Below are 27335 nucleotides of genomic sequence, written 5' to 3' on the forward strand. Positions count from 1 at the left end.
CAGGTCTGCAGGTGTCTTTCTCTCCCCTTCTCTATCTTCCCCTCCTCTCTTCATTTCTCTTTGTCCTATCCAACAACAATGGCATCTATAACAACAACAATAGTAACCACAACAAGGGCAACAAAGGAGAAAAAATAGCCTCCGGGAGCAGTGGATTCATGGTGCAGGCACGGAGCCCCAACAATAACCCTGGAGACAAAACAAAAAAAAGAAAAGAAAAGAAAAGAAAAGAAAAGAAAAGAAAAGAAAAGAAAAGAAAAAGAAAATTAGACAACAGAGAATGTCTGTGCCCTGACTGCTAATGGACCCTATTACCTTGCTTCTCTTACAGTCTCTAGGCATCTCCCCTATAACCTACCTCCATCTTCAGCTGTATTGACTTGGATGGAAAAGATACAGCAAAATGACCACCCTAATCCTTATTAACTATGTCATGCAGATTGCAGATAAACCCAAGACAATGGCTCTGTCCACAACAAATCATGATCCTGACAAGTTCTAGACCCAGTCAAGTATGCAGCAATTGTTGAGACTCCCACACTACTCCTGTTGTGGAAGAATTTGTCTAATAAATCTTTCCGCTATGTGAGGGAAAAAGAAAAGAGAGAAACCAGTCAAGTTGTAAAAGAAGCCCCACATGCTGAAAGTGTGGTGTTGATGGCTTTGCTTATCTCCCTAGTTCAGCACAAGCCTCTAGGTCTTATTCAGCATATGCTCCCTGGCAGTACCACAGTTTGGTTGCTGGAAGAAGAGAAAGGCAGACAGATGTTGCTTCTTGGGTTTCAGAGTTTTAGGAGCCACTGGATCTGTAAGATTCAAATACCACAGGTGTTTCTCAACTTGAGCCAAGATGGTCAAGTTACAGTGGGAGACAGAACCTCATTATGGGCAGGATGTGAAATCAGAGATGGTGTGGTATGGGCCTCTCAAAGTTGAATCTTAGGCCTGAATATACCAATTGACTGATCTCATCTTCTGCATTGAAACACGGATGTCCTTTCTGTTTTCTTGATCAAGGAACTGATTCAAGAGCATTATACCCAACATGATGTCTCCAAGAAGATCTCTCTAATCATCACTTCCATACTCCAAGCTGTGCTAGTTATAAGCAAGATGAACACAGACCATTTAGAGGGTTCTCCATGATAGCTGGCTGTCCATATTGCCATAAATTGGTTATAGCACTAAAGAATATCTTGCCCTTTGAAGACCTAATGCATAAGTTAGTCACATGTCTCTTTCCAGATGTGCCAGAGAAAAATGTACAGGAAGAAGAAAGCATTTTTTCACAACACATTTCTAAGGTAAATGGTGTGTGCAAAAAGATTGATGCTTGATCCAGGACCACCAAATGTTCCAGTCCCACAGCACATAGGTTGCACTGCAGAGCAGAAAACTCATATTTCTACTGGTGTTTGGAAAAGGCTATTCTATAGTAGATATCAATTGCATCTTTTAGATTTCCATCCCACCCTCCCTCCTTCTACTTCCCTTCTTCCTTCCTTCTTTCCTGCCTCTCTTCTGTCTTGTCTTCATCCTCTTGAAAGAAAAAAAGAAGCAATGAAATATATAAATGTGAGCAAAATTTCTTAGAAAATGTCTTGGAATTAATGCTAAATCTCTATGTTGTAGGACTAGGTCACTAGTCTTGGAAAACCTTCATTTGACTTCTCTTTGTATGTAATTCTAAGAATCAGAACTTTAATCCTAAATTTGCCATCTATAAATAATACAGTTTAATTCTCTTTTCTTCTAACAAGGGAGGAGAGCAAAACCAGAAAAGTTAAGGTTATTGAAAAGGATAGCCTGGGGGCAGGGGAGACAGCATAATGGTTATGCAAAACAGACTCTCATGCCTGAGGCTCCTAAGTCCCAGGTTCAATTCCCTGCACCACCATAAGTCAGAGCTGAGCAGTGCTCTGGTGTTTCTCTGTGTGTGTCTCTCTCTACATCTTTCTCAAAAATAAAATTAATTAAAAAAAATTAAAAAAAAAGAAAAGGATAGCCTGGAAGGTGGTTCACTGAATGAATAAAAAATTGAACTCTAGTGCAGAGGATCTTGAATTTGATCCCTGACATCACATGTACCATGGTGATACTCCAAACTTCTCCTTCTCTCTTTCTCATTCATAATGTGTTTGAAACTAAAAGATTTGTCAAAAGTATCACACAGACAGATCTTAAGTGTGAATTTGGAGAAATGGCACCATTGTAACTTGGACCAAGGAGAAGGCGAGGAGCATAAAAATCTTGTAGATGTACCACCAGACCTATGAACTCGCCTTATTATTTTTCTGTCTCTGACTCTTGTCTTATTCTACAAAAACAGAGGATATAGAAGTCTAACTTACTTTGCAAAAGGCAAATAAGGGTATACCTAAGTTAGATAAACTATTATGTGAGGCTCTTAATGGCAGAAGAAAACTTTACCTTAGAAAGCCCTCTGAAGTATTTTATCCTTCCTTTAAAGATGTCTTGATTTCAACTCAAACTGGTAAGGAACCAAAACAGAGAAGGCTCACTCTTGGTTTATGCTCAAAACTGGATATTCTATAAATGTAGGTATTGTTCTGTGCCATCATTTATTAGAACTGAGAATTATATAGCACTGAGGGTGCGTAGGTTAGAAGGACAGTACAAATTTTACTTGTGTCTTACACTCTTTTCCCTTGGAGACAAGGAAATTTTCATTTGTGTCTTGAAATTCAGTTGGAAGAAGATTTGGTTTTTATTGTAACATTCCAACGGTGGGATTCTGTGAGAAAAGAATGATCACACAAAGACAAGAATACATATGAAAATGCAAACATATACAACTTTGGTTCCCATTTGCCTTGAAGTGGCCATCCAACTGTTATGTTAGTTATGAAGATTGAAACTCAACAAGGAGTGACTGACCAGGTAACATATAACTTGTTCTCCATATTGTAGGAGCTGAAAATGCATAATAAAAAAGCAAACCCTTAAAATTAGATCATGCTTTTCTGTTGTTGAAAATATTTCTGAAAAAAGCACAAAACTTCACACAATGCAATAAAAACCCTACATGAGTTGGCCCTCCCTTGCCTACCTCCATAGTTTCAGCTTCTACGTTTAACTGTCCTTCACTGTTCTTACCACGTCTATATTTGTGTCTCTGACACATAAAACAGATTCTGCCTCAAGGCCTTTACACTGTCTTCTTAGATTTTTTTTTGTAAAAGCAGCCATATATCTAAATCTTGATTTATTCATATTTATACTCAGAGAGATTACTTGGAGTACCTTATAATACCCTGTTCATCATTCTCCATTTCTTCATGTTATTTTTCTTTATAACATAATATTTTTGTTTATTTCCTTTCTTCTTATTGATACGTAGTTATGATGAAGCCAAGTAGCATAACCTATATTCTTAGACTACTATCTGTAATATTATAGACATTCAGCAAGTATCTGTAGAAAAATGAAGGTATTATATTTATTGTTCATATATCTTTATCTCTCAACGTTTTTCTCAAGAACATGCATATAACCCTGAATATATGTACACATGCACAGAAAACACACTAAGATACAATCATGTTCATTAAATATTGAATACTCTTTAAAAATTTTTTTTTAATATTTATTTATTTATTTATTACCTTTTGTTGCCCTTGTTGTTTTCTTGTTGTTGCTATTGATGTCATCATTGTTGAACAAGACAGAGAGAAATGGGGAGAGGAGGGGGAGACAGAGAGGGAAGAGAAAGATAGACACCTGCAGTCCTGCTTCACCACCTGTGAAGCGACTCCCCTGCAGGTGGGGAGCCAAGGGCTCGAACCAGGATCCTTAAGCCAGTCCTTGTGCTTTGCACCACCTGCACTTAACCCGCTATGCTACCACCCAGCTCCCTGAATACTCTTTTAATGCAAAGTCCCCTACTAGTTAAAGGGTTAAAAAAATTCATTTTTTGTAGTTTTTAGAAAAGGGAATAAAATGGCATTTTTTTTCTAGCAAAACTCCTTTCCACTGACTTTTTTTCCAGGTTTTTGCTGTTTTTATTTTTATTTTATTATTTTTTTTTATTTATAAAAAGGAAACATTGACTAAATCATAGGATAAGAGGGACACAACTCCACACAATTCCCACCACCAGAACTCTCCCATTACCTCCCCCTGATAGCTTTCCTATTCTTTATCCCTCTGAGAGTATGGGCCCAAGGTCACTGTGGGATGCAGAAGGTGGAAGGTCTGACTTCTGTAACTGCTTCCCTGCTGAACATGGGCATTGACAGGTCGATCCATACGCCCAGCCTGCCTCTCTCTTTCCTTAGTGTGGCAGGGCTCTGGACATATTGGTGGGGCTGTCTGTCCAGAGAAGTCTGGTCGGTATCATGCTAGCATCTGGAACCTGGTGGTTGAAGAGAGTTAACATATAAAGCCAAATTGTTGACCAGTCATGAACCTAAAGGCTGGAATAGTGCAGATGAAGAGTTGGGGGGTCCTCCATTTTTTAGATAGCTAGTAGGCATAGACTCTTAGCTGAAGCTGTTTTACTTATCATAATTGTAACAAAATTTACACAAGAAAAATGCTTGCTCACATACATATGTGTTATGAAACTGTACTTCTCAAAAACATTGCCCATTGTTTAGATTTTTGTTTTTATAGAATTGTGCCTTTGGGGTTAAAATTGCCCTTTACACTGAGTTGTAATTTTGAAATTCTCTATGAGGATTAATCTCAGTATTGCAATGAAACAATTAATTCTTCAAAATAAGATTAAGAAACTCTGCATTCTGGATGGAAGACCCTGTCTGGTGATTAGTTGCCTGGAAGAGCTTGTTACAAGCCAAATAGAAGGATCTGTCATCCTGTTGATGGTTTCCAGGGACTGAGGCTCCAGGACCTGCAGTAATTTCATTTGTCATCATTGCAAAACTGGATAGTCACGTGAACTGACAAAAGCCTGCAGCAGAGGAGGTTCACTTGCCAACTGTCTTTAGGAATCAGAACATAAGGTAGACAAGGCAACTACTGGAAATGAATTATTTCTAGCAGCTATAGTATTGTCATGAAAAATAGAGGCAATGAGGTTGGATCCACCTGTAATAATTTCCCAGCTATAGGCAAAAAACTTTCAGTAATGAAGATATTTCTAGAAATCATGAGAGAGTTACCTCCATTGTCACTGTGAGAATAGGCTCTGAGAAAGCTTTGATCAGAGAGGGTAGCAACAATGGACAGGAGGAGGATAGAGAAGCAAAACTCCCCCAGCAAGGTTGTTAACATGTGAGCTGGAAGAAATTCATCTGGTTGGAGTCAGCAATGTTCCAATGGTTTAAATATATGTGTGATTCTGAGTCAAACCACAGTGTTGATGAAAGATGGGGGGAATCATGATCCAACAGCAAACAGGACTCTTATTCTATTTATCTGTTGATTCATGGAGGTGCCTCATCTGATAGCCAAGGATAAAAAGTGTGACTGAAGTCTCTGAGAAGGGAGTTAACAAGAACTGAAAGCAGCACACAGACCTCCCTTCCACAGCTAGGACAAACTAAGTGATGCCACGGAATCAAATACTCTTCAAGTTCAGTGACTTCAAACCACAAAGGCTTATTTCTTGCTGAGACTTTGTGTGCATAGCACATCAGGAAAAGGTTCAGTCATCCTTGTCACTCAGGTACCCTGATGGATGGAGTAATCACTATCTCAAATTTTGCTCTCATCCTGCCTGAGAGAACTAAATTTCAGAATTAAATGCTTGATCCCAGAAATGACCCACATAAATACTACTAAGCGGATATTTGAAAGTGCCGCACTTGGTGAATAGCATCAATGACTGGAAATAATGAGGAGAAAGTTGTTCAAGTCAGAACTCAAGATCTGGGAGCTGGGGGTAGCATGGGAAAACAATACAGATGAAAGGAAATGTGTAAGATTTTGGACTGAACCCACAAAGTGGAGATGGGAAGACTGAAATGACAGAGTCACCAACCATGCCTGAACCCACAAAGTGGAGATGGGAAGACTGAAATGACAGAGTCACCAACCATGCCTACTCCAGGGTCATCCCTGAAAATTAGTTCTTTATGGTACATAACTCAATTCCAAATCTGTACTTTCCCAGTGGGGAACTGAGGTCACAAGCAGATTCCTTCCTAGAACATTAGTTGGCTGCAGATCCTCTAAGACTTGCAGAAGGAACCCACCATATGTTCCTCTGAGGAGGTAAGGAGAGAAAGCTCTGGGACAAGGAGGTAGGAGTGGACACTTGGTTCTTCTCTGCCTCTGAATTGGAGAAGTGAATTTGAGTTCATGGACTGTCACTATAAGTCTCAACCCCAATTAGAATAGATCTGAAAGTCTTTTCTAAAGTCTTTTGAAATTTTTGTTGAGTTCCTACAGAATGAAGAACACTTGTTTACTTAAGAATCTGTAAGTGTTTTGCAGGTGGTAGTTCAAGGTCACCTACCTCTGAATGACTGGGAAGCTTATTAAACACACAGTGCCCTAAGATTCTCCTCAAAGTTGCTAAGTCAGAAGTTTTAGAGCCCAGAAGTTTTCATTTGGACTAGTTGCCCCAGTGCAAATCAAAGTTAAAGAATCACTACCTTAAATAAGCAATACAATCACAACTGGAATGGCATACATTGGTCTTCCTGAGAAACAGAAAAGAAAAACTCTTCTATTCCCATGGATTTATTGGCAGGGCAGTAGTTTTAAAGAGTCCCACAGATTTTGACTAATGAGTCCTGTTTATATTCTGGTTCATATTATTCCAACTCTAACCTCTACAATTGTTTTAAGTCTTCCTGGTGTTTGCCAGTAGTTGCAATGGCATAGACAGGTGGCTAGACTTATGCGGCAGGGGATCTGCTCCCCACAGGAGATAATTAACGTGTTCTGAAAAGGACAACCATGGCTTGTCCTATGCAACAGAGAGGAACTCTTGTCAACATTTTGAAAAGCTGGCACTGTGCTTGAAAGGGGCTGACTAGAGGCACTGATGGGTCTGGCTGAAAAACAGTTGCTTATGAGGAGGATCAGTGTCAGCTTTGAAGTAAGCCACACTCGAATTAGCACCATTGTGGTAACAAGCAGCACGAGCAGGGCCAAAACGACATATTTAGTCAGGAAAGAGGCTTGTGCTTTCTTCTTCTTTAATATTTATTTATTTTCCCTTTTGTTGCCCCCCCTTTTTATTGTTGTTGTAGTTATTATTGTTGTCGTTGTTAGGACAGAGAAAGGAGAGGAAGACAGAGAGGGGGAGAGAAAGACAGACACCTGCAGACATGCTTCACCGCCTGTGAAGCGACTCCCCTGCAGGTGGGGAGCTGGGGGGCTCGAACCAGGATCCTTGGCACTACGTGCACTTAACCTGCTGCACTACCACCTGACTTCCCAAGGCCTGTGCTTTAAGGGAAGCTCTCTTGGAAATGAAACAGTGCAGGAAATTTGGATGAGAAGCTTGTGTTTCCTTATTTGTCTGATTAGAACAAAAGAAAAAAAAATTCAGGAAAAATTAGTTGAGTGACTAGTTACCTGAGTTATGTGCAGAGTTTCTGTATTTCCTTGATAAATGGAAACTCCCTTTACTGATTAATGCATGGGTTTCATCATTCATACTTTATATGTCCTTGGGAGTCATGAAGCATTTCTTTACTTGAGAGAGTTTCCAAAGATGGTGGGACTCCACTCCTCTCTTACTGAATGGAGGTGGGATGGTGAGGGGAGGGGAGTTGCTGCACAGTTACATGAGTAAAATGAACTTTAGCTGCTGTACCTTGGAAATCCATGTCCATCTCCCCCTCCTCCTTAGGATTTGTCTCCTTCAAATGTATTTGAAGAGACTGCTGCTGCTGCTGCTGCTGCTCCTCCTCCTCCTTCTTCACCTCCTTCTCCTCCTCCCCTTCTCATCTACTTCCTTCTTCTCTACTCTTCCTCCTCCTTTTCCTCTTTCATTTCTGCCAGGGTTTCTTGGAACTTCATGTTAACAGACTTTTTTTTTTCCAGATAGAAAGTGAGACAGAAAGAGAGTAAGAGACACCACAGTACCATTCCACCACTCAAGAAGCTTCCCCTTTGCATGGTTCTCCCATATGGTTACCAGGGGTTCTGACCTAGGCCCTTATACATGGTAAAGTGTTTCCCACTACTTTTTGCTCTGCTGTGAACCCCAATTCTGATTAATTTCTGTCCTCATTTTTAACTTGGATCTCTTCCTGTGGTGTTCCTACCTTCTCATCAGAGCCTCCTATGTCAAGCTTGTAGTGGCCAAACTAAGTTCTAGTACCAGAACCTTCATTTCTACCATAGCTCTTGGCAGAATGTAGAATATGGGGCCAGAAGTTAATGATTCTTCCAATCATCCTCCATAAATCTTAACTTACTAAACTTTTTTTTTCATATGAATTTTTTTCTTTTCTATTTAAGAAAGGATTAATTAACAAAACCATAGGGTAGGAGGGGTACAACTCCACACAATTCCCACCACCCAATCTCCATATCCTACCCCCTCCACTGATAGCTTTCCCATTCTCTATCCCTCTGGGAGCATGGACTCAGGGTCATTGTGGGTTGCAGAAGGTAGAAGGTCTGGCTTCTGTAATTGCTTCCCCGCTGAACATGGGCGTTGACTGGTCTGTCCATACTCCCAGTCTGCCTCTCTCTTTCCCTAGTAGGGTGGGTCTCTGAGGAAGCAGAGCTCCAGGACACATTGGTGGGGTCTTCAGTCCAGGGAAGCCTGGCCAGCATCCTGATGACATCTGGAACCTGATGACTGAAAAGAGAGTTAACATACGAAGCCAAACAAATTGTTGAGCAATCATGGACCCAAAGCTTGGAATAGTGGAGAGGAAGTGTTAGGGGGGTACTCACTGCAAACTCTAGTGTACTTCTGCTTTCAGGTATATATTTTGTAGTAGTTTACGGATACGTGTGAACATATGCTCTCTCTCACAGAAACTGGTGTATATCTAGGTTTTGGGATTTTGTTAGAAAGTGAACCACCTGAGATGGCATTAGAGTATACTATGAAATGAAAGGTCTCACCCAAGAAATGAAGCTGAAGGGTTGTCATCCTACACGTGAAGTCTCTGGACACAGTCTGAAGTGAAGCATGTTGAGGTGGCAATCATTGTGTTGGTTAGGTTGTGATAGGCAGATGCAATATTATTTGATATGGGCTGGGAGAGGCATACGGGAAAGTGGGCCCTATCCAATGGTTCCAGGACTGGGGGAAGTAGAGGCTCTATAGTGGAGATGTGAGGTTCCTGCTGTCTTAGGGTTCAAAAAGACAATCGATAGTTAATGTTATCATCACATTAATTGGTAATTGGGTTAACTTTGAAAAGTCCTTTTGTTAGGGTTTGCTGTACAGTACCCAGTATCTTGTATATAGCTGTGCTATTGGTTGCTTCTGATCTACTTGGTCTAGGCTTTTGAGAGAATCTGCATATCAATTACACAGCCTATATATTTAAAAGATTCAGTTTGTGTTTTGAAAAACTTCGAGACATACAATTAATTTTCCCCCTCTCATATTAATTAACTAGTGATTCATATGACTACATTTTACTAGGAGTGTACATAAACACCATTCCCACCACCAAAACACTGTGACCCATCCCTCCCACCCACTCCCACCCCCCACTGGCCCAGGAAGCTGCATGTCTACCCCTCACCACAGGGTTTTTACTTCGGTGCGCTACTTACAATTTGGTCAGGTCCTGCTTTTAGTTTCCATTTCAAATCTTCTTCCTCAACTTCTGTTGATGAGTGGGATCATCCCATACTCATCTTTATCTTTCTGACTTAGCTCACTTAACATAATTCCTTCTAGCTCTGTCCAAGATGGGTCAGAGAAGGTGGGTTCATTGTTCTTGATAGCTGCATAGTATTCCATTGTGTATATATACCACAGCTTTCTCAGCCACTCATCTGTTGTTGGGCACCTGGGTTGCTTCCAGGTTTTAGCTATTATGAATTGTGCTGCTATGAACATAGGAGTACACACCTCTTTTTGGTTGGGTGTTATGGAGTCCTTGGGGTATAACTCCAGGAGAGGAATTACTGGATCATATGGAAGGTCCATGTCTAGCCTTCTGAGAGTTTTCCAGACTGTTCTCCACAGAGGCTGGACCAATTTACATTCCCACCAGCATTGTAAAAGGGTTCCTCTGTCCCCACATCCTCTCCAGCATTTGTTGCTGCTGTCCTTTTTGATGTATGCCATTCTTACAGGAGTGAGGCGGTATCTTAGTGTTGTCTTAATTTGCATTTCTCTGACAATCAGTGACCTAGAGCAGTTTTTCATATGTTTGTTAGCCTTTTGGATCTCCTCTGTAGTGAATGTTTTGTTCATATCCTCTGCCCATTTTTGGATGGGGTTATTTGCTTTTTTGGTGCTAAGTTTGCTGAGCTCTTTATATATTTTGGTGATTAGTTTCTTGTTTGATGTCTGGTATGTGAAGATCTTCTCCCATTCTGTGAGGGGTCTCTTTGTTTGTGTGATAGTTTCTTTGGATGTGCAGAAGCTTTTCAACTTGATGTAGTCCCATTGGTTTGTTTCTGCTTTAGTCTTCCTTGCAATTGGGTTTGATTCATCAAAGATGTCCTTGAGGTGTGGGTGGGAAACTGTTTTACCAATGTTTTCCTCTAAGTATTTGACTGTTTCTGGTCTGACATCTAGGTCTTTGATCCATTTGGAGTTGATTTTTGCTTCTGGTGAGATAAAGTGGTTCAATTTCATTCTTCTGAATGTTACAACCCAGTTTTCCCAGCACCATTTATTGAAGAGAGCCTCATTTTTCCATTTAATCCTTTGGGCCCCCTTATCAAAGATTAGATGTCCATATGTGTGGGGATTTATTTCTGGGCTTTCAATTCTGTTCCACTGGTCTGTGTGCCTATTTTTGTTCCAGTACCATGCTGTTTTGATGATGATGGATTTATAATATAGTTTAAGGTCTGGGAGTGTGATGCCTCCATTTCTGTTTCTTTTCCTTAAGACGGTTTTGGCAATTCTAGGTGTTTTCAGGTTCCAGATGAATGATTGCAGTGTTTGTTCTATTCTCTTAAAGAAGCTTGGTGGAACTTTGATGGGTATTGCATTAAATTTGTATATGGCTCTGGGGAGAAAATTCATTTTGATGATATTTATTCTTCCAATCTATGAGCATGGGATATCTTTCCATTTCTTGGTGTCAGTTTCTATTTCCTTGAGTAGCGACTCATAGTTTTCAGTATTTAAGTCTTTCACTTCTTTGGTCAACTTTATTACTAGGTATTTGATTGATTTTGCTGAAATAGTAAATGGGAGTGATTTCTGGATGTCTTCTTCTTCAGATTTAGTGTTTGCATAAAGAAATGCCACTGATTTTTGTACATTGATTTTGTAGCCTGATGCCTTGCTATATTGCCTAATAACTTCCAGTACTTTTCTGCTGGATTCTTTAGGTTTTTCTATGTATACTCTCTTATCATCTGCAAATAGTGAGAGCTTGACTTCTTCCTTTCCAATCTGTATTCCTTTGATTCCTTTCTCTTGCCTGATTGCTACGGCAAGAACTTCCAGTACTATGTTGAAGAGTAACGGTGACAGTGGACAGCCCTGTCTAGTCCCCAATCTGAGGGGGAATGCTTTCAGCTTCTGTCCATTGAGTATGATGTTGGCTGTAGGTTTGCTATATATAGACTCCACTATCTTGAGGAATTTCCCATCTATTCCCATTTTTTGTAGAGTTTTGAGCATGAATGGGTGTTGGATTTTGTCAAAGGCTTTCTCTGCATCTATTGAGATAATCATGTGGTTTTTGGCTTTGCTTTTATGATGTGGTGAATGACATTGATTGACTTACAGATGTTGAACCAGCCTTGCATTCCTGGGATGAATCCCACTTGGTCGTGATGAACAATCTTTTTGATAAATTGCTGCATCCGGTTGGCCAAGATCTTGGTTAATATTTTGACATCTATGTTCATCAGAGATATTGGTCTGTAGTTTTCCTTTTTTGTTCTGTCCCTGTCAGCTTTTGGTATCAGGGTGATGTTGGCTTGATAGAAGGTGGAAGGGAGTATTCCTGTTTCTTCAATCTTATGGAAAAGCTTAAGAAGTATGGGTACTCACTGTTTCCTGAAAGTTTTGTAGAATTCATTTGTGATGCCATCTGGTCCAGGACTTTTGTTGTTGGGGAGGTTCTTAATAACGGTTTCAATTTCTTTGTCTGTGCTTGGTGCATTTAGATTTTGTAGTTCTTGTTGGTTCAGTTTTGGAAGGGCATATGCTTCTAGGAATTGTTCCATTTCTTCCAGATTCTCTAGCTTGGTGGCGTATAGTTCTTTATAGAAGTTTCACAGGATTCTCTGGATTTCTGTGGTGTCAGTTGTGATATCACCTGCATCGTTTACAATTCTATTAATTTGAGTCTTCTCTCTTTTTTGTTTGGTGAGTCTGGCTAGGGGGTTGTCAATTTTGTTTAATCTTTCAAAGAACCAACATTTGGCTTCATTGATCTGTTGTACGGTTCTTTTATTTTCGATGTTGTTTATTTCTGCTCTAACTTTAGTGATTTCTGTCCTTCTGGTTGCTTTAGGGTTCCTTTGTTCCTCTTCCTCTAAGTCCTTGAGGTGTGCAGTAAGGTCGTTCATTTGAGCTTCTTCTTGGTGTTTAATATGTGATTGTATGGCTATAAGTTTCCCTCTCAGTACTGCTTTAGCTGTGTCCCAAATATTTTGATAGGTTGTGTCTTCATTTTCATTTGTTTCCAGGAACATTTGAATTTCCTGTTTGAGTGAATCTCTGACCCAGTGGTTCTTAAGGAGTATGTTTTTTATTTTCCAAATTCTGTGACTTTTAATAATTGTCTGTTTGTTGTTATATGTTAGTTTTACTCCACTGTGGTCTGAGAAGATACTTGGGATGATTTCGATGTTCTTGAATTTATTGATGCTGTCTTTGTGGCCTAACATGTGTTCTATCCTTGAGTATGTGTTATGTGGATGTGAAAAGAAGGTGTATTCCAGTTTTTTGGGGTGAAGGACTCTGAAAATGTCCAAGATGTCTAGTCTGTCAATCTCTTCATTCAATTATCTTGTATCTTTGTTGGTTCTCTGCTTTGTTGATTTGTCTAATTGTGAGAATGGGGTATTGAAGTCTCCCACTATTATTGCATTACTATTGATGTATTTTTGAAATTCTTTCAGTAAGTGCTTGACATATTTAGATGGTCCCTCATTGGGTGCATAGATGTTAATAATTGTTAAGTCTTCTTGGCTGATTGATCCTCTAATCATTATGTAATGTCCTTGCCTATCTTTTATTACTTTATTTAATTTAAAATCTATCATGTCTGAGATGAGAATGGCTGTTCCTGCCCTTTTTTGTGGTCCGTTAGCCTGTATGATAGTTTTCCATCCTTTCACTTTTTGTATTGTAGTGCCATTGTTCAAAAAAAATTTTTTTGTTTGCTCTGATATATTGCAAGTATTATAGTGGTGTTCTTGTTTATAAGAGGTCTTTTAGAACCTCTTTCAGGGCCAGTTTGGTGATGGTTGCCTCCTTTATCTGTTGTTTGTCTAAGAAGGTTTTGATCCCTCCATCTAGTTTGAATGAAAGTCTAGCAGGATATATTATCCTTGGTTGAAACCCTTTTTCATTCAGGGCTCGATAGATATCTTGCCATTCTCTTCTGGCTTTTAGAGTTTGAGTGGAGAAGTCTGCAGATAATCTTATGGGTTTTCCCTTGTATGTGACTTTTTGTTTCTCTTTTGCAGCCTTTAGGATCCTTTCTTTATCCTTACTTCTTCTCATTGTGACTATGCTGTGTCTTGGTGTCTTCAGGTCTGGGTTGATTCTGTTTGGTACTCTCTGGGCCTCTTGAATCTTGATGTTCTTTCTGTTATTCAGGTCTGGGAAGTTTTCTTCTATTATTTCCTCTAGAATGTTTGCTTCCCCTTCCTCTCTTTCTTCCTCTGGCAGGCCAATTATGTGAATGTTACTTCTTTTGAGATCATCCCATATGTCTCTGTTGTTGTTTTCAGTGTCTCTCAATCTCTTTTTAAGCTCTTTCACCTCTTTCTTTGTTTTCTCTAAGTCATCGTCTGTCTGACTAATTCTGTTTTCTGCTTCTGTTAGTCTTCTTTCCCTTGCCTCAGCTTCTTTCTTCATTACAGCTATTTCAGCTTTCAGTTCTGTAATTGCCTCAAGATAATCAGTATTTTCCTTGGGGGTCTCAACTGTTGTTTCCCTAATACTGCCATTCTTTTCCTCCAATGTTGTTTTCATTTCTGTGATTAATAAGTTTATTATTGCTTGTATACTTTTCTTATCTGTGGTTACTTCTGGCTGATATGTAGTTTCTTCTGGGCTCTTGTCTTCATTCATTGGAGTAGCAGTTTTATTTGTTTTTTATCTACCCTTTTTTTTTATTTATGTTTTTCTTTTTTTATGCTCTGTTGTTCCTCAGTTGTTGTGTCTTGAATCCCAAGCAACACTGTAATAAATACCTTTATGACAATTGCACTCACCAACCTCAGGAATTACAGTAACAACTGAAGCAAGTATTGAAGCAGTTTAATCACTACCAGTTAGCCAAACAATTTCTCCAGTCCATGAAAAAATAGTAACCAAATCCCAGTGAAGAAGAAAGAGAAAAGAAAGAAGGGATAGCAAGAATAGACAGTTATGCAAATCTACCATCCACTGTGTATTCTAGGGGTAACAAGAGGGGAAAGGGAAGTAGAGCAGAGATATACACATAGAGAGTCCATTCTGAATCAGATTTCTTCCCCAAAATAATTCACAAATTCAGAAAGGCAAAGAAGAAGGAAAAAGTGTATGACAAGATAAAAAAAAAATTAAATAAATAAAAAAGAGACAAGAGAGAGAAAAGAGAAAAGATAAGAAAAAGAGCTGTAATTAAAGAGCAGTGAAAGGAAAGTTTTTTTTAATCACTTTATTTTTAATTTAATTTAATTTTTTTAATTAGCTAGGAGGAGGAGGGAGGGAAGAGTCTGTAGAGGAGGTAGGATTAATGAGACTAGTTACTCCCACAATAGATAAGATGCCCACTACCCTAGCAATGAAAGATACCATAAGAGGTAATTCTGATCAACCTAAAGGGAGGGAAGATATATGCCTTTATATAATATTAATAATAAAATAGAGCAGGGTAAAAAAAAAACCTGTTCCAGATTACCTGAAACCTCTTGATCAGAGGCAGCTGTTTGTTAAGAGAGAAAAGAAAAAAAAACCTCAGGACTAGACAAGGATAGCTGAAATAGACAGTTATGCAAATCTACTATCCACTGTATATTCTAGGGGTAGGTAAAGGAGGAAGGGAAGTTGAGCAGAGATACTTGCAGTGAGAGTACACTCTGAGTCAGAATTCTTCCCCCAAATAATTCCCAAATGTGTATCAGTGAATTCAAAAAAGCACACTGTTTGGTGGTGTGGGGGATGGGGCCTGTGGCTTTGGAAGCTGTAGGTTTAAGGAAGAAAGGATGACAAGAATGAGAAAAAGAAAAAAAAGAAAGAGAGAGAGAGAAAAAAGAAAAAGATAAGGAAAAGAAAGAGAGAGAGAAAAAAGAAAAAGATAAGAAAAAGAACAGTCATAAAAGAGTGGTGAAAGGAAAGAGTTTATTTATTTATTTATTTTTAATGATTTAATTAGCTATGTGGGGTGAGGTGGGGGGGGTTTTGGCTACTTAGAAAGAAAAAAGGCCAGAGGTTTCAGAAGGGTATAGACTTAGAATGAATGATACTCCCTGGTGGGACAGGAATCTTGGTAAAGAAAGAAAGAGGCTCAGCAGGGGAGCCTGCTAGGAGCTGGTCCCCAGGGACTGGTTATGGGGGGGAAGGGGGAGGAGGTATGCTTAATAATTTTAAAAGAAAAAAAAATTTCCCTTTTTTTTCTACTCTTTTTTTTTTTAACCCAAATTAAGTTATAGTCACCTCCTTGGTGTCACCGCTAGGACCCCTTATTGACTGGCCTACTAAAGACAGAAAGTCCTACCTTTTCCAGAAGATGTGGTCAGAGCTCAAGCCACTAGCAGCTTCTCAGTCTGCCATCTTCCGGGAACCCCCTTACTAAACTTTCTTCTGTATAAAATGCGTGAATAGTACTTCCTCTTACGGATAAAATACAACCTCTAAAAGACTTAACTCCATGCCTGACCCTCTAACATCAGCTTGTAATACACATTTCGGGAATTTAATTGGATTTTTTTTTACTAGTATTGAAAAAGATGTTTTTATTCTAATTACTTACTATTTCAGAGTAGCATTGATTCAGGCCCCTCCATCAGTCACATTAAAGATGTTACAAAAGTCAAGAATTTTAATGGTATATAAAACAAACAGCTATACTTGTTTTAATTTAGGCATAAAGTGTTTTTACCCCTTTCTCTTAAAAGCATTCTTTAACAGGGCCCAAAGTGCACAGTTGGAGTATATCATCCAGTTTGTAATTGAAATCAGGAGCCCATGATTAGCTTTCTGGACATGCAGAGTCTAGTTACTTAACACTGCCCCATCAGGTCCCCCCCTTATCAGGAAGATAGGGATAATGTTCATTTTCTTGATGGTCATCTTTCTGCTGAAATATAAAGATGAAAAAAAGGATATCCTGCAAATACTTCAAATTCCTCAAAAGAAAAAGTTGCTATAGTAACCCAGAACAGTATTCAAGATGTCAGTTCACTGTTGGAAAATCTTTTAAAAAACAGGGTTTTTTTTCTTCTTCTTTTTTCTTTTCTTTTTTTTTTGGGGGGAGGGTGTCTGGTGAAAAAAAAAGATCATGTTAAAAATCGCCCATATCAGTAGCACTTAGCAGTTTACACAGAGATCCGGAATCACGTCTGGAAGGTTATGTAGTATGTGTATTAAGAGTCACTTGCAGCAAAGAAAAAGCTTAGCACAGCTGCTTGCAGCTTAGCCATCTGGTCAGCCCCTCATTTCTTACCACCCTCTGCCTCTCACCTGGTGGGAGTGCCTGGCCTGTCCAGAGACAGTGGGGGGGGTGGGTTTGCAGATCCAAGGCCAGGCTGAGGCTGGAACAACAAGCTCAACAATTCAGCCACAAGACAGGATAGCCTATAAATTGGCTAATTTTGCTTATAATGTTCGGTCACTGCTTGGCAGGTGTCACATTACTGTCTCTTGGGTGGCATTTACTTGGCTTATTTGGATAACTCACCTGGTTTAATATACATGTATATATATATGACTTGATGCCATCTTTAAATGGCCCCAACCAAAGATGACTCCCACCTTTGCCTTTGCCTTTGCATTGCTCTTGCTCTTTAGTTTACATAAATTCTCTTGGCCTGGTATGCGTGACCAAGATTTCATTTCAGGTGAAAGAGAATATTTGGGTGCCCTAAGCTGTCCAACCTCTGCCTTGGGGATCCATATCATGTCCCTTTGGAAGTTTCAGGTTTCTGGAGTCATCCTTGGTCTCTAACACCGAAGAGATGAACTCTTCTCCTCCCTTCAGATATTTACTACAACATGGACTTCAACATTTTTGTGTGTATGTCTATGGAAACAGCTCCTCACACATTCATGATTTCACTGCTCTAGGCTACTTTTTCAGAGGGAAAACACTTATGCTTCTTCTGTTGCCAAAGTGCCTCCCATGTGATGATGCTGGGACTCAAGCCTGAGTCATGTGCATGACAGTAAAAGCATACTACCATGCAAACTATAGCTCCAGCCCACATTTTTTTTTCAACTGACTTGTATGTGTGTTCCTGAGATTCTTTGTGAAAACTTACTAGAAACTGGTTTTTAAAAAGATGAACCCATAGCTCTATTTTCATATGCTTTTTTTTTCAGTTTAATGTTTGTTATTGTTAAATGTTTTTCTGTTTCCTTAAAGTTTTGTTTTTTTTTACACTTCTTACAGGCCTTGGACACATGCTAGGTTTTTTGTTTGTTTGTTTTATGCAGACTTCACCCCAACACTCTACTCCGAAATTCCTCCTCATATAGACATAGAGAGGGATCAAGTCTATTACTATAAACTTCAGAGTCTTAAAGAAAGTCAAAACCTTGGCCTTTCTGCTTTACCTCCCCACTCCCATCCTAATAAAATGGCACTGTATATTTTCTCTACCTCTTTCTGGTCCTTTTAATTATTAGTTTGCCCCTACCTTGTCTTTATTGGTCAATGATTTTTCTGAAATCCCATTTCCTTTCTATTGGTCATTCTGGACATTGGAGAGCTACTGATTACTTATATTCACACCTACTGGACTTATCTTTTCCTTCTTTCACCTCCCTCTTGCATAATACATATTCCTTGATTTTCCTGTTTGTCCAGTGCTTACCCTCTGCAGATGTGTGACTTTCTAGTCTCAAATGTTTTAGTGTGCCAAATCTTCAGTGTCAGACATTGTCTTTACCTAACCTTATTCACTCACTCCAATGACAGTGGGTACTTGGGATAATTTAATTTTCTTGAACAGTAATGAGGAGCTCTGGTTTAAAAACAGTAAAACAAGGTACAGATGGATTCCTCAGAACAAATTAGTGGTTTGATTAGAGATGGAATTAATCTTCTAGTGCTTGAGCTATTTGGCCACATTCCCTAGAGTTCATCTTTTCTTTTATCCTGCTGTGTATATGTAGAAAAGGGAGGAGCCATGTTTTCAGCATGTGCTCTGCTCCATTTCCCCTAACACTTGGTGGACATTTTATAAATGCGTTTGTTGAAAATGAAAACCTTACATTACAAAGAGCAACAACAATTGAACCTTTATCTAATTTTTAAACTTCTAATAAGCCTCAGAATGGAATTTGTTTTTCTGAGGGAAATAATTTAGTTAACAGTCAGTTATGGTTCCTTTCAAGGATAAGATAGAGTCATTGAAACCCAATTCCTTTTGAAATTATCCATTGTAGTGAAATTGTAACTTTGGAGTCGATGTATGTGTGTATGTGTTCTTGGGGTCTTGATGAAAAGAGCAAAACTGTAAGCATCTTGGAGGAAATGTTCATAGCTAAATTTGAAGTTAAAAGCTCTTCTTTGAGCTCGAGTTTCACTGAAAACCCAGAGTTTGGGCCAAATTCAGCAAAAGGCTGATTTGTGGTTGTGACCCTTGAGAACTGGGCAAATTTGATAGTTCATCAGGATTGGTTTCTGAGGGACTTCAGGTCAGTTTGTGGGAGAGAATCTGTGTCCAATTAGGACTTGATGTGCAAGGAGGGGTTACTTCTGATTTAAAGGATAATTTAGGGTTCCACTAAAGAGAAGCCACACACACATAGAGACAGACAGACAGACAGACAGTCATACAGTCTAGCTGGGTTTTGTATGGTTTGCACCTGAGGGTCTTTTGCAATTGACTATCACTCCAATACCTTTAGGTTTGGAGAACTGTACTTAAAAAGAAAAGGGAATATATATATTTTTATTTGTAGTCAGAAATTCAAACCCCCCCACCCCCAAGATGAGAGAGCGCCACATCCTTACAGGCTACACCAGCCCCAGTTTTACTCTTCTAACTAGTCCCCTCTGGGAAGAAGGGTGATAATCACTAACATTCACTTCAGAACTCCAACTTTAAAGAAACATTTCTGACACATAGATAATTTGCAAATGCTAGATCTGGAACAGCCTGCCATGGCTTCCCAATTACTAAGGACAGACCAATACTCATGCATGATTTTCTCCCTGATACTCTTTTTATATAAAACAATTATATCTGCCTATGTATCTTGTCACCAATCAAATCATCACATCGTGTTAAGGCAGGACAAATACAAGGCTGCATTCCTCGTGCAGGGAAGAAAGCTTAAGTGAATTGTTTTGAAAATTTGATTGTGAAATATGTCTGTTCTGAAAAAAGAGAATGAAAGGGCAGAGTTAAATGACCACTGTTGTCCTGTGAAGATCCTGCTATAATGAAAATAAGTTTCTTATATTTTCTGATAATAGTAGTGGTAGGAAAAAATTAAGGAATTGCTGCTTTTGTAAAATTCCATGAACAGTTTGGAAAAAACAAAAGGCCACTGGGAAAAGAGATATAAACTCATTTCTAGGCAAGTTAGCTAAAAGGAGTACAGACAGTGGTCTCTTTCTCCCTCATACCTATCAGTGTTTTTCTCTTTGTTTTGAGTCTAACATTAGTTCTCCACATCTAAGATGATAGATACAGAAAGACAACAGCGTTAACATATTTAAGGAATTTTTAGTTACATGGTAGAAGTCTAGAAGATATTTTTCTCTGCTAGAAAGAAGAAAAGGGGAAAAAAAGAGTATGTATATCTGCCCAGGAAGAATTGGTGTTTAAAAGCAAAAATCCTGTATGTCTGGAAATAATTGAGATCCCACATGATTTATAAATCAATGAAGGAAAATGCATAAACAATCCAGATAGCAACCAAGAAACAGATTAGTACGAAATAATACAATTCTGTGACACATTGACTTGTACCTTTTTTTTTTTTTTGGAATGAAAACACATGTCTGTGTAGTCTGGTTTCCAAGACATTCCCTTTAAAAATATCTTCAAAACATTATCTTATCTTCCCCCACCCCCTCCTTAACCTTGGTCCGATGTCTAGGATAATGATGGTGAATGCTCACGAGATCCAGAAGGCATTATGTTAACCACACAGTGCTCAAAACTGCTCATTGGATGGAGACACTGGTGTGTGCATATGCTTTGGTACAGCTGCAGAAAGGACGGATGGAGGGCCTTTATGTTGTCTGATAATGTAGCTCTTTGAAACAGTGCTTGCAGACTCTCTTCACATCATGTCACACAGGACAAGAAACGGGACAGGCCCTCTCTGCTTCTCAATTCATTGACCTGCCATACAATACAACAAACTAGCTTTTTCAAGGTCCCTTGAATGAAGGCCTGTGCCTGCAAGGGAAATTTAATTGGATTTCTTTATGGGTTGCAACAATCCAATGAAAAATTATGTAAGAATGGTATGATTCAGTTTCAGCATGCACTTGAATAATAGTAATATTTTTTATTTATAACATGAATTCTTTAAAAAATAATAAGAAGAATTTTTTAAATGAAAACACCATGCAACAGCACTTTTCAGCTCATCTAGGCCAGGCAGCTCAACTTTATACACAGCAGCTTGTGTTGTGTGGATGTGTGTGTCATTGTCCCAGATTAGAAAATGATTTTAAATGCATAGATTACAAAGCATTCAGAATGGAATTGAAGCCTCTCAAAAGCATTTGGTTTGCTTTCTGGAAGAATAGTGTTGTCTTTAACAGTGTCCCCTGCTTTGAACGAAAGTGTACTTGTGCTTTGTGGAGAGTAGAAAAATGTTCACCACACTACTCATTCTTTGGAATATCTTTCTGACATTGGAAGATTAAATCCTCTGTAACATTTTTGGCAAACTACAAATGGGTTGAAATAACACTGAGGATTATTTTTGTATCCTCTTCCTAGAAGTGGACAAGTATCTGCTAGTACCTGCCTAAAACTCCTTTCTTAGTTTTCCTTTGCTAAAAATGCCTTTCCTCCAGTTTGGTTTCATCTGTGCTCTATAGCTAGTCAGGTAGCATATGGAGTTCAAAGCCATTCATTGCACCCATTTACATCAATAAGTGTCTACACAATTAAAATACAGATGACCTCACCAATATGTCCTGGAACCTCATCTCCCCAGAGCCTTATGCCACTAGGTAAAGACAGAAACAGCCTGGTGGTATGGATCGACCTGTCAATGCCCATGTCCAGCAGAGAAGCAATTACAGAAGCCAGACCTCCCACCATCTGCACCCAATAAAGATCTTTGGTCCATATTCCCAGAGAATAAAGAATAGGAAAGCTTCCTGGGGAGGGAATGGGATATGGAACTCTGGTGGTGGGAATTGTGTGGAACTGTAACCCTCTTATCCCACAATCTTGTTGATCATTATTAAGTAACTAATAATAAAAAAGGAAAAGGAAATAAATAAAACACAAGATAATAGTTTAGGCTCGTTTACTTCTTGATCTCAGCAATTTCTTTTCTTACTCATCTTCCTTTGTTCACATACTCTTTCCAGTGTCTGGAATACATCTTCTTTACTTATTTCACCTGGAAGACCCAGACTCATCATTCAAAGGTCATCTTTTCTGAAAGGCCTCTTACAACCCTCTTCCCATTCTAAGATAAACACTTTTCCTTTTGTGTTCCTGTTGCCCATTGTGAAGGTCTCCTTTAGAATTCACATCACATTACCATATTTATCAATGTATCTCCAGTATTTTAATTCAGTCACATTTTGCCTGCCACAAAATGGGAATGTAATTAATACTATGTAAGTGTGTGTATAAGTAGTTGAATGAATCAATAATGGAAAAATGAAAGTATCCCTCCCATGCCTAGACAAAAAGAAAGTTCATTTTTTCAACGATGGAATAGTAAATGTAGGATTTCATACAACTGAATAAGGATCCCATGTTGAATTTCTATGAAAGCAACTAAAAACATTATATTAATTAATTTTGAAGTGAAATGTCTAAAATCTGCATAGTGTAAAGTTTTTAAATACATGTATGAATTGGTTGAACAGGGCAACACAACTACCAATCAGTTGGTATTTGCATGATGTCTCATAATAATAATTACATCTGACATAGTACGTGCTTTGCAGTTTTCAAACTATTTTTATACTCTAGTACTTATATTTATCTAGCAAATATTTATTGAAGTTCTGCTATATTACAATCCCTTTACCACACTGTGCTACATGAGCAATATAGGCCTCATGGAGCTAACAGTCTACTGCAGAAGGCAGAACTTAAATCATTGCCCATTAAGTTTAACCACCAACAGAACTATGCAATAGTAAAGAGAAAATTGGTTGTAGGATATCTGTTAAATTCTCTTGTTCTTAAGTTTTGCACCTTTGTGATTATGGCAGACAGGTATCTATCATGGTATGCCATGTTTGAGCCCAAATGGACATAGTTTACAATGGTTAGCTAAGTGGAAGCAAGATTAAAATCCACTTGTATTCCCAAGAGGGGCTAGGCATTAAGAATGGCTTGAGGCTAAACTGTCTAAGATGCTGGCCTGGGGCTCCCCAGACATTTCATGACTGAAGTAATAAGATGAAAGATCCCAGTTTTGTGAATGTGGAGGATTTAGAGTCCAGAAAACAGCCCTAACTGTATTGTTACACCACATTTGGGAGGTTTAGTAAGTGGACTAAGAGTATGTGTTTGTGTGGCTACACATGGAGGGTGTTTGAAGGGGGCATTCTTCGTGATGTCCTCTAGACTCCTGTTGAAATTGTAATGGCCAATGTTTCAGCATTTATTACAGGACAAGACTGATAGTACATCAGTTTTTGTTTTATAGATGACCAATAGGAAGGAAGTCATGAAAGCTAGTGATTGCTTGGATAAATCATGGAATCTACTCATGAGGACACAACTAGGCTGTAGTGAAACTGGAACTAGAACCCAGTTTCTGGTCTCAAAAGCAGTTATGCTGTCACCTACTATGTTTTCTGTCTTCCAGTCTGTAGATCTGATGTTTTAGTACATTTGGCAGCTGCTGCCAATAAACTTGTCCATCACCTTCAGTCTTATATTTGAAAATGGACATAAGAGAATTCCCAAAAACAATTGGATTGTCTACTTTTAAACTATAAAGTTCAAAACTGTTTTTAGGCTTGCAGGCTTCTGGAAGAATCTTTCAATCATTTAGATGTAACACATATACACCCTAGTAACCCACCCCCACTCCCAATACACAGCGACATACTCTTGTTCTAGAGCTTGACTTAATCACTCCACTTATTTACCATAAGGAAGAGACCACAAAAGTGTTTTGGTGCCTCTCTGACTTCAATGGGATCCACATGTGTACATCCGGAGGGTGCTTGATTGGTGGAGAAGAAATGAAATATCATTTTCAGTAACTGTAGAGAGAAAACTTGATCCAAGATAAGTAGCTTTGTTGCTAACAGTCCTAATCTTTTTCATCAGGCGAACAGGGTAATGGTGCTTTTTTGCCAAGGGTCATGGGGAAGGGTGGTGCATGGGGGAGTAGTTGAGCATTCACAGGAGGAAATGCAATCGCAGGAGCTGTAAAACTGCCGCCATTCAACCCTATTCCAACAGCTCCAGCCCCTCACATTTCAGTCACTCATAACTTTATGATGAATTCTCCTTTTGGGATAAAACTTTCCAAGTTCAGTCTTTGCTCCCTGGGGGTCAGTTTTTTATGGGAAATTTGTGCCAAACCAGCATTGCTTTGTTCAAGTTGGAGAAATACAAGATGCAATAGACTTTTACTTTCTCAACTTGAAAGAGATGGTTAGCAGGGAGCATCCCTTGAGGTTGCTATCTTGGTTATGAGAAGTCTCTTATTTCTTAAAGATCCAGGCTTGAATATGATCACAATGATGATGAGAAACAGCATCATCCTTCTCAGACATGTCTGGATCAATGACAGAGCAAACAGATGAACATTACCAGAGAATGAAGACAAAAGTGAGATTGGCAAAAAATGAGGGAAAAGAGAAATTATAACAAAGAAAATGTTAATTTAAATGAGCATTTCTGATTCAGGGGAAAAGAAAAGCCTAAAGATTTCAATAGGAAAATATCCTATTTGGTTGTTTCCATCTGTGCACAGGCAAGAAGTTACAAGAGCTAGTATCTCAGATTGAGTAGTTAATATCTTCTAAGCCTCCACCAAGTGCCAGACACCACAAGAATTCATTGGCGTTATGCTTTAATTCTCACCATGGGCCTCTATAGCAGAAATAACTGTCCCCATTTTACAGATGAGGAAACAGAAGCTCACCCATTCTTTCAGCCAATATTTTGGAAAATTTATTATACCTTAAAAGCAATGGGAAAAAAACCCACAAAGTATGTTTTTTTTAGGTAAATCACATTTCTGTGAGGCAGAGAAGGTAGACAATAAATAAATTTATTCATTTGTTAAATAACATTCTAAGTAACAAAAAGAGCAATGAAGAAATATAAAGCAGTGTATGAGGTATCATCACATGGACATGACAGAGATCCCTCATGATGTATCATGTAAGCAGGGCCCCCAAAAAGAGTATCCTTGGTCATTAGTGTAGAGAGAACAAGGAAGTAGGGGAGAAGTTATGAAGGTAGAGAGCGAGTCAAGGGCAAACTCCTAAAGGGTTTTGTGGATCTTGGAAAAATTTTATATTTTATTCTAGTCATAAAAATATAGCGTTGGAGGTTATATAGCTGTGACACATATGCAAGTGCTCAATTGTTATAATAATGTAAAAGATAAAGATGCTTTCATACAGTAATATCCAGAAGTAGAAATTCCAGACTTGTTAGAGTGGTTGTGCTTTAATCTATCCTTCTCTAGGCTATGATTGTGACCAGTGACTCACAAAAAAAGAAGGGGGGAAATGAATTTGATTATACTCCCTCCTCTTTTAGTGCATGGTTAGAATATTATAGAAGCTGATTATGTTCATGGTTCATTGATCCCAGCCTTGTTACATGAATCCAACCTACTCTCATAATTCCATGTTAGACACATTATAACTCAATCACATGACATGGTACCCAGGATTAAATCTAAGGTTTCAGGTGGCTCAGACACGCAAGTCCAGTACTCAATTGCTGAGATCTCTCCCCCACCCTCTACCAAATTTTTTTATAAATAAATCTTTGGTTTTTAAATTAAATTAAATTAATTATTAGAGAGAGACAAAGAGAAAATGAGAGGGGAGAGGGAGTTAGGGAGGGGGAAAGATAGACACCTGGAGCTCCACTTCACCACTCATGAAGCTTTCTCCTTGCAGGTGGGGATCAGGTGCTTGAACTGTAGTGTGTGCACTTAATAAGGTGCACCACTGCCTGACCCCCTTTACCAACACTTTAACCTCAACTGTTTTCATCACCTATTTGTGTGGTTTCTGGCTTTCAGGACACCCCTCTCTGTGCCATTTCTCTCTGGCATTATTCTCTAGTGAAATAGTGAAGGCATAAAGTTGAAATAGAATAGGGAGCAATCGACAATGGGTTTTGAATTGTAGAATAGCATTTCCTGAGTGCTGGACATATTAACTATATTAGCATCTAAAATAAGAATAAATTATCTGAATGGGGCTTGATTGCCATTTAGATATCAGCAACTCCCAATTTGTATCTGTAACACTGGTCTTAAATTGGTGGTAAGAGTATCAAAGCAGATCAGTTAAAAGATGCCATATGAGCCTAAAGAAGGCACCATAACCTTTCTAATTAAATATGTATTACTTAGACCTAGACACCCTTCTCTCCTACCCCCTACTTCACTTCTCTCAATCACATTATCTGCTCAAATAAGTACACAAAAGAAAGATATGTCTCTTAATCTCTTTTGACAGCATTAGCATTATTGTCACCAAGTGATAACCTTTATAAGAAACACTGTATATAATTGGCTAAGCAATATACTGGCAAAAAAATAGATATCAACTAAAGGATGATTATTATCCCTATGACAATCTATTGGAATCATTATTATCAAACAAGTAAATGTAGTTGTTAGACATCACTAAAATCCTATGTGTATTTCCTCTTCATAGACCTAATACTGGTTTGGATACAACAAATGACACTCAATGCTTTAATAGCTGGGAGAAAGTTCAAGTTCATCAGATGTCTTGGAGCCTCACTTGCCCAGAACCTCACCCTACTAGGGAAAGAGAGAGACAGGCTGGGAGTATGGATCAACCTGCCAATGCCCATGTTCAGCGGGGAAGCAATTACAGAAGCCAGACCTTCCACCTTCTGCACCCCATAATGACCCTGAGTCCATACTCCAAGAGGGATAAAGAATAGGAAAGCTATCAGGGGAGGGTATGGGATATGGAGTTCTGGTGGTGGGAATTATTTGGAGTTGTACCCCTCTTATTCTATGTTTTTTGTCAGTGTTTCCTTTTTATAAAAAAGAAAGAAAGAAAGAATGAAAGAAAGAAAGAAAGAAAGAAAGGAAGGAAGAAAGAAAGAAGGGACTACAAAAGCTGAAAAGGGGCAAGAGACTGGCTCACTTGGCCTTTTGGGTCACTACCAGGCCACCCCATCTTTTGGGGCCCTAGTCAGGGAATCCTAGGATTCCCCTATAGATATGATGAGCCTAGACTTCTAATAGATCCCTCTTTCTACCACCATGCACTGGTCACTTCCATCATGAATGTAAGCATAAGTCCTTTTGAGGGCCTCTTCAGGACTTTGTCCTCACTATAATGTAGCAATGGTAGGAAATGCCCCACTTTCCAAAAGGAGGTCAGCTCATCCTACTCTGCCACTTAAGGAAAACTGGTCCTGAATGAGTGCAGCCTAGAATGTTCCCAACTGTGACCATGGACTGCACCCCAAAAATAATTTCAGTCCATACTATCAGA

This window comes from Erinaceus europaeus, chromosome 10, assembly GCF_950295315.1.
Source record: "Erinaceus europaeus chromosome 10, mEriEur2.1, whole genome shotgun sequence".
NCBI classification, from domain to species: Eukaryota; Metazoa; Chordata; class Mammalia; order Eulipotyphla; family Erinaceidae; genus Erinaceus; species Erinaceus europaeus.